This window comes from Rhinopithecus roxellana, chromosome 1, assembly GCF_007565055.1.
Source record: "Rhinopithecus roxellana isolate Shanxi Qingling chromosome 1, ASM756505v1, whole genome shotgun sequence".
Taxonomy (NCBI): Eukaryota; Metazoa; Chordata; class Mammalia; order Primates; family Cercopithecidae; genus Rhinopithecus; species Rhinopithecus roxellana.
The window spans coordinates 123,234,119-123,248,783 of NC_044549.1; positions in this window are offsets into that span (position 1 = coordinate 123,234,119).

Sequence of the window (14,665 nt, forward strand, 5' to 3'; positions counted from 1 at the left end):
ATTTGGAAGAATTTACGTAATCGAGTGGGCTGGGACTGGTGGAAAAGAGTCGGAACGTACGCAAAGCAGCAGCAGGGCGGCGCGGGGGCCTGGCACCCTTAGAAAGTGGGAAGTGTGAGTGTAAAAGGGAGGGGCACTTCTTCCCGTTGGGCCCAAAAACCCTTTTCTGGCTTTAGCTAGTGGAGCCACTCAAAATTCAAACAGAGTCAGCTTGATGTGGCGTATTTGATATGCTGGATAATATTTCCTGCACCACCGCACCCCTCCCCCCCAGCCCCAACACCAACAAGAAAGTAACACAAGTCACGGTTCTTGGTCCTTGTGGGCTGACATTTCCCTGTTTTGCCAATCTCTGGAGCCACGTGTCCCAAGCAGTTTGTAATTGAGAAGTGATGGGGGAGAGGAGACAGCATGGGAGAGGAAGGAGGGAAGCCAGCTTACATTCAGGTGCCTTAAGTAAATATTTTCGATGTAATATTCGATACATACAAAATAACTATTTACCAAATACGTAAAATGTAAAGTATACTAATGAAAGTATCACTCCACCACGTTATCAGTATTTAGCATGTATCCATGCATCTCCAGGATTCTACTCCTGGCCTCTTAGCTCACCACCACTATCTTCCGTTTTGTCCCTCTTTGCCATTTTTAGTGGTTTTGTCATATTTGGATGCATTCCTAACTGTGTATTGGTGTATTTTTCTTTTTGAGCTTTATAAAATTATATATAGCCTGGAATTGCTTTTTATCACTCAACATTTGTTTTTTTGATTCATCCAGGTTGTTAAGTGTATTAACAGAACATTTATTTCTTAGTGCCTAGTCAAAAGAAGTTTTCTTCTGTTGGGAATGTATTCAATACTGTAGCGGGTAGGATTATAAATGCGCTTTAAGTATTTTCTTTATTAATGGGAACCACACAGACTAAATGTATCAGACTTCTCAAGTTTGTAGGTCACATACCTATGACAGAACTCTTTTCCTGGGTTTTGTGAAATTTGTAATTGTTGTAATTTCTTTTGCCATTATAAAAAATATTCACTTTTGAACCTAATTTTTATTCATAATTCTGAATCTTTTTCTTTAAAAGCCTCACTCTTCTCTAATTACATAAGCTCATACCCCACAAAACCTGAATCTGCCCCTAGTAATTACTAATAGGGCTAGTAGGAGCATTCTTGTTCACCTTCTGTACATGCGCTGGACTCTAATTTGAACCTAGGAGCAGCACTACGGCATCAGAGGCTATGGGGGCTGTTCAGCTTTCAAAGATAATGCAGAATTGTTTTCAAAGTGGTTGTACCAATCTATACTGCCGGCAGTACCGACCACAATTCTCTCTAATCCTGGTTATTTTCACACTTCTTACTTTTTGCTAGTCTACCCAGAATAAATACCATGTTTTTGTCTTAATTTGCATTCTGTAATTACTGATAAGGTTGAGCACTTTAAAATATGTTGATTATTCCTTCATGTTTTCTCTTCCCCTTCTAAGGGTGTGTGTGTGTGTGTGTGTATACATATATAAATGTATATATAACATATATGTGTATATAATGAATAACAATCTTGTTAATTGTGTGTGTTGCAGATATCTTCCTGTTTATAGTGTGTGTTTTAAAATAAAAAAAAATTTTTTGACTTATTTTGAAAAAAATCAACCTTATCAAAAAGTTTCAGAATTAATGAACTCCTGTGTGCCCTTCACATAGGTTCACAGTTTGCTATATTTGTGTGTAGGAGATACTATATATATAAAATATGTATACAATATATATATATTTTTTTTTCTGAACCATTTGGGAGTACCTTGTAGCATATGTCTCCAAAGACAATGATACTCTCTTTTATACTCACAGAAAAATGTTCCAATTGAGGTTGTTTGTTTTTTGAGACAAGGTCTCACTCTGTCACCCAGGCTGGAGTACAGTGGTGCAATCTCGGCTCATTACAACCACCTCCCGGGCTCAAGTGAGGCTCCCACCTCAGCATCCCGAGTAGCTAGGACTACAGGCACACCCCACCACGCCTGGAATTTTTTTGTTGTTAAGAGATGGGGTTTTGCCATGTTGCCCAGAATGGTCTCCAACTGCTAGGCTCAAGCGATCCACCTGCCTTGGCTTCCCAAAGTGCTGGGATTACAGGTATGAGCCACTGGGCCTGGCTCAAATTTAGGTAGTTTAACATTGATATAGTAGGAGTAGCTAACATGCAGTTTTTACTGAAAATTTACCAGTTGTTCCATTAAGATGTTTTAGAGCTATTTTTTCCCCAATCCAAGATTTAGTCCAAAATCTTTTCATTGTCTTTATGAAGTCTTTTTTTCCTCTGTTTTTTTTTTTTTTTTTTTTTTTTTAAAGAGACAGGGTCTTCCCTCTGTCACTCAGGCTGGAGTGCAGTAGCCCGATCATGCTGTATGGCTTGTCTATGGTCAATTTTTATATATTTTTAAAACCAGAGAAGAATGTTTATTCACCAATAGATAGATACATGATACTTGCAAATAAATCAAACTTGGTATTTCAGATATTCTGTATCTTTACTAATGTTCATGTTCAGATTTCCCCATCAGTATTTCCCGGTCAGTATTTCTCTTACCTGTTAGTAGATAAAATAGATCAAGCAGTCCATCTCCCATTGTAAAGGTAGATGTGTTCATTTTTCCCTGTAGTCCAGCAATTTTAGTTTTGCGTATTTGGGGGGCCATTTTATTTTAGAATCAATATTTGTAAAGCAGTTTAAGCATTAATGTGTCATAGAATCTTAGGTTTGAATGCATTCATCAGAGTCCAATCACCACCCCTTGCTACTCTCCATACCCTTGTAGGAGGAATTATTTTATATCACCCTGCTCCAGGACCAACCGGCTTGTTGAATGCTTTTAGAGACAGGGTGCTTCCCACCTTACAGGGCAGTCCAGTTCTTCACTGGAGAGCTCCATGATTATAGTTACTATTTAATTAGACTGTCTATGGCTAGGCATTGTGCAAAGCATTTTAGACACATTGTCATATTTAATTTTCACTGTAATCTTATAAAGTAGGCATTTTATCCCCATTGTACTAATGAAGAAACAGGTTAAGGTAATTAAGCAACTTGCCCAAAGTCACACAGCTAGGTAGTGGCACAGCAGGAATTTAAGCCCAGGTCTGTCTCCTAAATCCACTAGACTACACTGCCTTCAAGCTTTTCTTTAAGTATAAAACCATGTCCCTTTAAGTTTCAATCAGGAAACCTGGTTCCAAAACCATTTTTAGTGTTCCTAAAATTCCCAATCTGTTGGAAACCTTAGACAGAACTCACACTCAAGTGTTCCATTACTGTGCCCAACTTTCCTAGTTTTCTTATGGAAGCTTTAGACCTTTGCTGTGTATGTTTGTATTCTTATTGTTACTTTTGGAAAAGTAGCCAATCTTGATGAGCAGGATGATTCATTCTGAATGAGTGAATGAAGCCTAGTGAGTTGCAACTCATTTCTACATGTGAGTTAGGATGCTGGATGAAGCCTGATTTTTAACATCAAGTTCTACACCTTTCAAGGTTAATAAGTCAAACCTCAGAGCCATTCAGGTCTTGCTTGTGACTCTTTCCCACTCTGTGTTCTTTAATCGAAAAGCTCAGAATCAGATTTCCTCTTAGGTTTCACCAGAGCCCAGTATAATTAAACTCCCATTTCTGTTTTCTTCATGAAAGATCTTCACTGACATGGTTTTATGATGGTTTTTTAATTGTGGGGCTACAGAAAACATTATTTATATTAGGTCACATGGAAATCACAGATGGCGTTACTAATACAATTTTAATATGCTTTGTGGCAGGGAGGGACGGGAAAGTATACAAGGGTGACTCAATTAGGCAAGAGTTGTGGAATGCATACATCCTACTTAACCATTCTAAGAGTTTGCCTTAAGCTGTGTCTTAGAACAGGAAATGCTGCAATAATGTGAGCTGACCTGTATGTTATTCTCATGTGCTGTTGAAACATGTATAGAAATAATAATGCCTAGCATTCTTTCATCTTGGGAAACTTCAGTCTCACACGTATTAGTTTATAGCTACTCCTTACTCTTTTCATATGTGAGGCTTGGAAAGCCTGTATAAATTTTCATCAAGGTGGAGACAGGAAAGCACAGTTTAATAGTATTTGACTGCCATTGATTTTTTTTTTCCCCACTGGTATCACAATGAATCAGATCAGAACTTGGACCTCAGTACTTTTTCTGCCTTGGCATCTTTTCCTGATAAGTAGTATGACCAAGTATTCAAATTCTAAGAATTGAACCATTTACTCATTCAACAGATTTATGGCATTTGCCATGTGCCCAGAACTGGGAATATAATGATGAAATAGGAAGTCATGGTCTCTGCCCTCACCAAGCTTCCAGCAGGCAGGTGGAGGAGGGGGACAGACAATTCCATAGTAAGTGCTGTTAAGGGAATTACGGAATTTCATAGGAATGTAAGGATGGATACATAAACCAGACCTGCTGAATCAGGGAAAGCTTCCCAGAGGAAATGGCATCTAAACTGAGATCTAAAAGCTGAAGAGGAATTGGGGCAATTAAAATAGGAAAAAGAAGAGGAAGGAAAGGCCCAAAGTGAGGTATAGCACATCCAAGGAACTGAAATAAGTTAGATATTAGTCTTCTTAGATCAAGTTATACTGCAGCAACAAATGACCCCAAAATGTCAGTGGCATTTAACAGCAGAGATTTATTTCTTTATGCTGCAATATGGAGAAATGATTGCAGGGGATGCTAAAATATGGAGAGAAGATTGTAGAAGGTAAAACCGAGGTAGGAAGCTGAGGCAATAGTTCAGCCTGAAAAGGAGGATGGCCTGAACTTTAGGGTGGTCTGAAGTAGTGGCAGTGGAGAAAAAGAGGAGTAGACAGAATCAAGAGATAAAGAAAAAGTTAGGTCAATAGTTCTTCTTGATAGATAGGACATAGAGGGTGAAGGAGACAGAGTCATGGTTGACACTCAAGTTCAATATGCACTACATAGCTTTATAGTAACCACAAAACATAACATGATGATGAACACTTTTATAGAGAGGAATTTAATACTTATGATAAGATGATAAACATTTTAATGTAATAATTTTAGAAATGTCATCCTAATTTCATATACATCGTAGAGTTTGTGATCTCAGTGATCAATATTATTTTTTCTGCTCAAAATCCTGGTACAGATACATTCACAGAAGTGTATAATTCTTGACAGCAAAGCTTCTGGGATGACAACTTAGGAGATGCCGAATTAAAATGAGATGTGTTTTATCACTCTACATTCATCCTAAAACTTGAACTTAGAAAGATGTCATTGAATGGTTAGAAAAATAGACAGCTACTGAACTATAAAATCTACCCTTGTAAACTTTAGCAAAGGGAGGCTCAGGCAGGTTTCACTAGATTCAATATTGCAAGGCTTTCATACTCTGAGGACATCATATAAGAGCTATGACCATTTGCATACTTAGAAACCTGCTGCCAGTATGACCGGGTGCGGTGGCTCACGCCTGTAATCTCAGCACTTTGGGAGGCCAAGGCGGGCGGATCATCTGAGGTCAGGAGTTCGAGACCAGCCTGGCCAACATGGTGAAACCCCATCTCTACTAAAAAATACAAAAATTAGCCTGGCATGGTGGCAAGCACCTTAATCCCAGCTGGGGGGCAGAGGCAGGAGAATCATTTGAACCTGGGAGGCGGAAGTTCCGGTGAGCCAAGATAAAGCCATTGCACTCGAAACCAGGAGGACAAGAGAGAGACTCCTCTCAAAAAAAGAAAGAAAAGAAAAGAAAAGAAAAGAAACCTGCTGTCAATATGCATTGATTTTCCAGAGGAAAAAGTATTGTGCTGGATTCTCCCTTTCAAGATTAGGCACGTTCATGGAACATTATACTCTCGAAAGATGAAGAGAAGAGCATCTTAGGTTTTCCCAAGGCAACTCTAAATTTCTCGGCAGGGGACAAATCGAGATCACCAAATCAGATATTCTTTTATCTGGCAGCAACCTCCTTTTCTTCCAGCTTTACTTTGTTCAACTTCTCCCATCATGATCATTTTCAACCACACCGGGACCATTAGTCTATTAATTTCTCTCCCAACATGTCTGTCATCTTCCGTCTTCCTTTTTCATCATATCCCACTTATATTGTGTACTTTCAGGATTTCTTTTTTTTTTTTTTTTTTTTTGAGACGGAGTCTCGCTCTGTCGCCCAGGCTGGAGTGCAGTGGCCAGATCTCAGCTCACTGCAAGCTCCGCCTCCCGGGTTCACGCCATTCTCCTGCCTCAGCCTCCCGAGTAGCTGGGACTACAGGCGCCTGCCAGGTCGCCCGGCTAGTTTTTTGTATTTTTAGTAGAGACGGGGTTTCACCATGTTAGCCAGGATGGTTTGATCTCCTGACCTCGTGATCCGCCCGTCTCGGCCTCCCAAAGTGCTGGGATTACAGGCTTGAGCCACCGCGCCCGGCCAGGATTTCTTTAAGCACTCCAAGGAGCCTGAGGTATTTTACAGAAATGTTCCAGCACTGCACAGATGGCTGTACTGATTAAGAGTGTTACTTTGTAACCATGGGCAAAGGAGTTGATCCTCCGGCATCTTCCAAAGGTAACCTATGAGTGTGCATGGTTTTTTTTTTCCTTAGTCACTAAGGACTCAAGGATTTTTTTTTTTTTTTCTTTTTTTGAGACAGAGTCTCACTGTCGCTGGGCTGGAGTGCAATGGCACGATCTCGGCCCACTGCAGCCTCTGCCTCCCGGCTTCAAGCGATTCTCCCCTCTCAGCCTCCCGAGTAGCTGGGATTATAGGCATTTGCCATCATGCCCAGCTAGTTTTTGTATTTTTATAGAGACGGCGTTTCAGCATGTTGGCCAGGCTGGTCTTGAACTCCTGACCTCAGGCGATTCACCAGTCTCGGCCTCCCAAAGTGCTGGAATTACAGATGTGAGCCGCTGCACCTGGCAGACTCAAAGATTTATTTTTATTTATTTATTTTTTGAGACAGGATCTTGCTCTGTTGTCCAGCTGGAATGCTGTGGCATGATTTAGGGTCACTGCAGCCTTGACCTCCCTGGCTCAAGTGATCCTCCTGCCTCAGCTTCCTGAGTAGCTGGGACTATAGGCACAGTACCACGCCTAGCTAATTTTTTTTAAATTTTTTGTGGAGATATGTTTCTCACTATGTTGCCCAGGCTGGTCTCCATCTCCTAGACTGAAGTGATCTTCCTGCTGCTGCCTCCCAAAGTGCTGAGATTATGGGTGTGAGTTACTGTGTTAGGCCGGACTTAAGAATGTTTAACATATTTGTTGCATTTTGGTTCACTGCACTTACTACTCTTTCTGAAGCTTAAATTGTCCCATCTTTGACAGTGGGAACTTCTTCAAGGTGGCTTTAGGGTCTTTTTGACACATAAAACCCAGTAGTCTTTGAAAGCTTCCTTGCTTTCTGGTGTGATGGAGCTTGTTGCCAGCTCTTCTTACTTTTTTTTTTTTTTTTTTGAGATGGAGTCTCGCTTTGTTGCCCAGGCTGGACAACATGGTGGGATCTTGGCTTACTGCAACCTCCGCCTCCCAGGTTGAAGCGATTCTCCTGCCTCAGCTTCTGGAGTAGCTGGGACTACAGGCACATGCCACCACGCCTGGCTAATTTTTGTATTTTTAGTAGAGACGGGGTTTCGACATGGCCAGGCTGGTCTCGAATTCCTGACCCCAGGTAATCCACCCACCTCGGCCTCCCAAAGTGCTGGGATTACAGGCGTGAGCTACCACGCCTGGCCCATCTTACATATTTTTGTCCCAGACTGAGAATCAGCCATTTCTGTCAGGAGCCTGGGTTTCTGATTCCCTTTAACTAGAAAATGGTATTTACAGGCCACAGCCTAGGCATGCAACATGCTAATTGCTACTAAATTGGTTATGGTTTCTAAGCCTTTTTAGTGGACACAGCTCTGACATTCTTTTTTTCTTTTTTAGGAGAAAAAAATCATAAGTTCATTTTATTCAAATTTAGGATTACAAGGTTTTTATTTAACTTTAAAAAGTTAAAAGGTTTTTAATTGAAAAGTTTTAAATTGTATTCTGATATCACTTTTACACTGAAAATTTTAGTTTCTAAGAATATTAATGGCCAGGAGTGGTGGCTAACACCTGTAATCCCAGCACTTTGGGAGGTGGAGGTGGATTGGTCACCTGAGGTCAGGAGTTTGAGACCAGCCTGGCCAACATGTCGAAACCCCATCTCTACTAAAAATACAAAAATTAGCCAGGCATGATGGTGCGCACCTGTAGTCCCAGCTACTCAGGAGGCTGAGGCAGGAGAATTGCTTGAACCCAGGAGGTGGAAGTTGCAGTGAACCGAGATCACACCAGTGCACTCCAGCCTGGGCGACAAAGTGAGACTCCATCTCAAAATAAATAAATAAATTTAAAAAATTAATATAATTTTATTGTTATACATAAAATGGTTTCAGAATAATAATACCAAAATTATTACTAATCATATAATTACTGAAAATAGTTTAAAATGTCTTTGACTTTTTAAAAATTCCAGATATATTCTAGTAAGGATGCATAGTCAAATTATTGTGTTTTAAAACCACATGAAATAATCTTTTCTGTATGGTTAAGCCACTAAGTCAATTGGAAGGATGGATTTATTTGTTTCCTTTTGCTTTTGATTTTCATGAATTGATTTTCTTTTCCATTTTGATTTAACCTGGTTTTATAATTTTATAAACCTGTCTCAGCTACTTGGGAGGCTGAGTCGGGAGAATCACTGAAGCCCAAGAGTGTGAGGCTATAGGGTGCTATGATCATACCTGTGAATGATCTGTACTCAACTAGGCTACATAGCTAGTCCTATCTCTAAAAAAACAAAAACAAAAACGCAATACATTTACAGGGTTTGAAATCAAATCTACAAAACAATGTATATTCCGAAAACTTTAGCTTTTATTCCTGGTCCTTCCACCCTATTCCTTCCCTCTCCCATAGGTTACTTAATTTTTTTTTTTAATTCAAAAATTATTTTGTCTATCCTTCCAGTTTTGAAAATATAAGCAAGTATTTTATATCTGTGTGTGTGTGTATATATATGTGTGTGTGTATATATATATATCTTTTAGATAAACAGAAGCATACTGCATATACTTTTTCCACCTTCTTTTCAGTTGACAACATATCCTGGAGATTGCTTCATGGCAGTGTATAAAAATATTCTTCATTTCTTTCCACTTCTCCTTTGGGTGCACTATAGTTCCAGTCTCTTGCAGATAACCGTTTGAGCTGTTTCCAGTTATTTGCTATTACAAGTGCTGCAGTGTATAGCCTTCCAGACACTTTATTAAGCTTTTATAAGTATGATCATATTTTATGGAATCTGAAACCCCATTGATTATAAGTGACACCATTACTCTATATAACACTAAAAAAGAAAAACACCCTGCCAATTAACTGTAAAATGCCATTGATTGTAAAATGAATCTCAATTTCAGAGCTGTAAAATGTAAAAAAGTATACATCTTAACATTTAGGAAATTAAAATCTCATGTAATCCTCATAACAACCTAAAAGGAAGGCACATATAACTACCATGAGCTCCATGAAGGAACAAACTCTTTCTAGTTTTTGGCTCTAATATGTTTTTTTTAAAATACTTTTTAATATTTTAAAAATAGAGATGGGGGCGGGGGTCTCACTGTGTTGGCAAGGCTGGTTTCGAACTTCTGACCTCAAGCAATTCTCCTGCCTTGGCCTCCCAAAGTGCTGGGATTATAGGCATGAGCCATCATACCTGGCCATTTGGCTCTAATCTCACCCCCATTCAAGGAGAAGTGTGTCTAATAGTGCATAGTAGACACTTAAATATTTGTTGAATAAATGAATGAGCCCCCATTTTACAAATGAAGAAACTCTGAGGTACGAAGTTTAAGAAACCTACCTGAGAGCAATCATTTACTGGCAGAGCCTGGATTTGAACCCAGAAAGTTACAACTCATACCTGCTGCACTCCCCGCTATAAATTTATGAGTACCCGACCCTGGGTGTGTTGGCTCACACCTGTAATCCCAGCCAGCACTTTGGGAGGCTGAGGCGGGCAGATCACCCAGCTCAGGGGATCAGCTTAGGTAACATTGTGAAACCTCATCTCTATCAAAAATACAAAAAAAAAAAAAAAATTAGCTGGTCATAGTGTCGTGTGCCTGTGGTCCCAGCTACATGGGGCTGAGGTTGGAGGAGGATCCTTTGAGCCTAGGAGGTAGAGGTTGTAGTGAACCAAGATCTAGTCTCGCCACTGCACTCCAACCTGGGTGACTCAATGAGACCCATCTCAAGTAATAATAATAATAATAATAATTCATGATCACCAGTTACAAAGGGGCCCTCAATAATCCTATTGCTTTCCTCTGGTCAACTTGCTCTTCCATTGCAGCAACAATTATTGTAAACCATTAATCCCTCCAAGCCTCAAAAATCCCCTCTCTCAGCTCCCCTGGACCCACTCCCTGACCGATTAGAGAACCTTGCCTCCTATTTCATAGACAACATGAAGCCATGACATAAGACCCCTCTCAGTTTCTTACCAAACATGCGGATCTTCCTGCATCATCAGTAATTCTCTCCTCCTTCCCTCTGTGCTACATAGGATGTGCCCTTTGTCCTGCCAAAGGCTAATTCCTCCACTGGGACTGGGGATTCTATCCCTCCTGCCTTAACACTAGTAGTTACCCCTTTTTGCCCTGTAAATTCAACCTGTCCCTCTGTATGAGTTAGGATTCAACTTGGCTGCATATAAGAAAAAAATCAAATTAATTGTGGCCGAAATGAGAGAAATGTTTTTCGCTCTCACATATTTATTTACATTTTAATTGGTCTGAGTATGTGATGCTTGTATAAAAAGTAAAAGGTACGAACTGTACTCCTACCCTTACCTCAGTCACCTAGCTCCTCAGCCACTTTTTTAAGTTTAAAAATAGCGTGTAAAGCAACAGGAATGGAAATGGTCACTTGGGAGTATGCATAAATGGAGAGAAGAGAAGCAGGGACAAGGACTTTGGCACTCCTGCTTTTAAAGACTGAGCCAAAGAAGAACTGGCAAATGATCTAAGAATAAACGTTATTGAAGAAGGAGGGAAACCCAGAGATTGTTTTGCCCTAGAAGCAAAAGAAGAAAGTATTTCAAGGAGAAGTGTGTCTAATACCTCTTAGATATTCGAGTAAAATAAAAACAGAGAAGTGACTGTTATATCTGGCAGAATGGAAGCCATTAGTGACTTGGACTAGAGGAATCTCAGGGGAAATAGACTGAGGAGAAAATGTCGGGTAAAAGGCTAATCAGCAATTATGGTCAACTCAAGAAGTTTTGTTATGAAGGGGAGCAGAGAAACTTGCCTGGGGCTGGAGGGAGACGTGTGGTCAAGGTATTTTTTTTCTCTGTTGAGATAGGAGCTATTATGGCGTATTGTTTGCTGGTGGAAATAAACCATGGGAAAGGGAGAAGCTGATTATACAGGTGAGAGAGGGAATAATTTCCAGAGAAAAGTCCTTGAAGATGCAAGATTTGCATGGGCTCCAGAACACAAACAGAAGGGCTAGCCTTTGAAATGCAATCCACTTGATCCATGGAACTAGGAGGTAACTCACAATGGGTACATACAAAAGCAGACTGTAGTTTGAGTGGTCATTGTCTGCTTTTATTTATTTATTTTTTTTCCAAGACAAGAGTCTCGCCCTATTGCCCAGACTGGAGTGCAGTGGTGTGATCTCAGCTTACTGCAACCTCCGCCTCCCAGACTCAAACGATTCTCCTGCCTCAGCCTCCTGAGTATCACCACACCTGGCTAATTTTTTATATTTTTGGTAAAGACGGGTTTTCACCATGTTGGCCAGGCTGGTCTCAAACTCCTGACCTCAAGTGATTCAACCACCTCAGCCTCGCAAAGTGTTGGGATTACTGGCGTGAGCCACCGTGCCTGGCTGTCTACTTTGATTTATTCATTTTTTGTTAAAGCTGTGGGTAAGAGTAGGGCCACAGCGGGGGTTGTCAGGAGGTGGTATCATTTAGAAGCTTTGAAAAGACAGAAGACGTGAACTAGTCTTTGTGAAGAGTGGGAAAGAGAACATTTACAGTAGGATTGTCAAATATGCTAAGCACCCAACTGAGATTTTGGGCCATGAATTTAAAGAAAACTAATGGACATGGTGAATAAGATCAGCTGAGCACTATTTGGCTGCTTTCATGCAGGCCCAGAGTGAGCAGATTGTTGGGTATAAGCAGAGTTGGAGGCTTTCCTAATTGAATGCAACAGGATAAGCTCAGGGAAAGAGGGGCAAGGGTTTTAAGGGTGTTTGCAAGGGAGTCATTATAAACATGAGCTGTGGCTTTTAGGCTAGCTAAAGAAAAAGACGTGAGGACACGGATAGCTGATTATAGTTGAGAAAATGATAGAGTCTAAGGATGAGAGTTCTTCATGAAGTTAAAGAATTGCTGAAGCGGGAGTTCTTGTGAAGAGAACCCAGAAGGATGGGGGATGCTGGTCAGAGAATGGGACTCTGGAAGTTACAGTGTCAGAAGTGTGCAGTGATTGTCATGACAAAAAGAATGCCATGGTTGTCTGAGGGGGCATGGAGGATTAGATGATCAGAGGCCAAAAAGGCGGAGGAACTGAGAGGCCAAGATGTCAGATGGAATATCCACATGAATAGTGAAATCACTTTAAAAAGAGAGAGAGAGCAAGAAAGAGAGAGAGACATGGAAAGGAGAGCAGTGAGCCAAGTGGGTGAGGACTATTTGTGTCTTGAATCAAGACAGGTCTGGGCTTCACGTTTTTTGGCTTTTCAAGGGCAGGATATTTCCAAGAAAAAAAGGAAGACAGACATAAAGCAAAATGAGAGGAAAAAGCCAAGAGAGTTTGTCCCAGCCCTGTGTTCTACTGTGGTTGCCTGATTGTGAACTGCGAATGCATTTTACTCTTAACTTAGGACTGCTCAAGTCTGAGCATTCGAGTAGGGCCATAGTGGACATAAGAGCACAGTTCTTAGCCCGTTCTCCATACGTACATATGGGCTTTTTTATCTGCTGGAAGTATCCACAGATTTCATTAGACTCCCAAAGTGAGCATGACTCCAAAAGGTCAAGAGCCATCTCAAAGATCAGAATGTGTTCCCTATAAAGGGGAGATAAGTAAAATCACAATCAGTTGCACTATAATATTAATGATAATAGCAACGATAATGATAATGGCTGATACTTATTGACTACTTTCTTCCTTTTTTTTTTTTGTAAGATGAGGTTTCACTCTGTTGCCTAGTGTGTAGTGTAGTGGCACAATCATAGCTCACTGTAGGCTTGAGCTCCTGGGCTCAAGCAGTCCTCTTGCCTCAGCCTCCCGGGTAGCTGAGACTACAGGCACAAGCCCCCATGGCTGGCTAATTTTTGTTTTAATTTTTAATTTTGTAGAGACAGAGGTCTCACTTTGCTGCCCAGGCTGGTCTCGAACTTCTGGCTTCAAGCAGCCCTCCTGCCTTAGCCTCCCAAAGTGTTGGCATTATAAGCCTGAGCTATTGTGCCTGGCCTTTATTGAGTATTTTCTATGTGCCAGGTCTCATGCAAGAGAAAACATGCCCTGAGCAAACCTTTTGAGCAATCTGGTCTGTGTCAGTGAGGTGCCTCACAAGAAATGAGTAAAAAGGCATTCCATTTTAAATATCAGTCTTTAGTGAGTTGGTTACCGTGAGTCCTTTCATCAGAGACCAATCAACTCTGAATCACTGATCAAATTTACTTTCAGAACTTGCATAGCTAACTTCACTTGGTGACCACATTGATATAAAGTAACCAAGTGAGTCCTTGCTGGAGTAGTCACCCTGTCTCTGTAAATCTATATCTTATTGATTGCTTCATTAGGTTACTCTCTTCAAAGTGTTTTCTTTCAATGACAATTTACTCTGTGAGGCAAAATAAGGCAGTACTACATATAGAAAATAAAAATAACATTAAAATTTGAGATTTTTGTTTGGATGTCACGGCTCACGCCTATAATCCCAGCATTTTGGGAGGCTGATGCAGGAGGATCCCTTGAGCCCAGGAGTTCAAGACCAGCCTAGGCAACATAGTGAGACCTCATCTCTACAAGAAACTAAAATGTGTATGTGTGTGTGTGTGTGTGTATGTACACACACATATATATACATGTATATACATAATTTGAGATCTTTAAGAGATGGGGAAAAGTTGGTTATTTGACTTAATCTATCAAAAACTTCCAGGTTTGAGATATCTTCTTACAAATCATTGATAAAATGTGAATTCAAAATTTGTCAAGATTTTTAAATGATAACATCCAGCTTTAGTAAGCATATAAAGAAACCCACGCTCTTGTACATTGCTAATCAAGTAATACAATAGCAGTATTTTTTAATCAAGTTCTTAAAAATATTTGTACTTAGCAATTTTCTTTCTAGGTTTTTTCTTATGGTGTAATTGCTGATACAAATAGAGCCATATTTTGGGGGTGTTTATTATGTTAAAGATAATGTTATTCTGAAAACAATCTCTTAAGCATTGAGTAAGAGATTAGTTTAACTAATTATTATACATCTGTATAATGGAATATAATGCAACCATTAAAAATTAGGTTGACTAGGCCGGGCGCGGTGG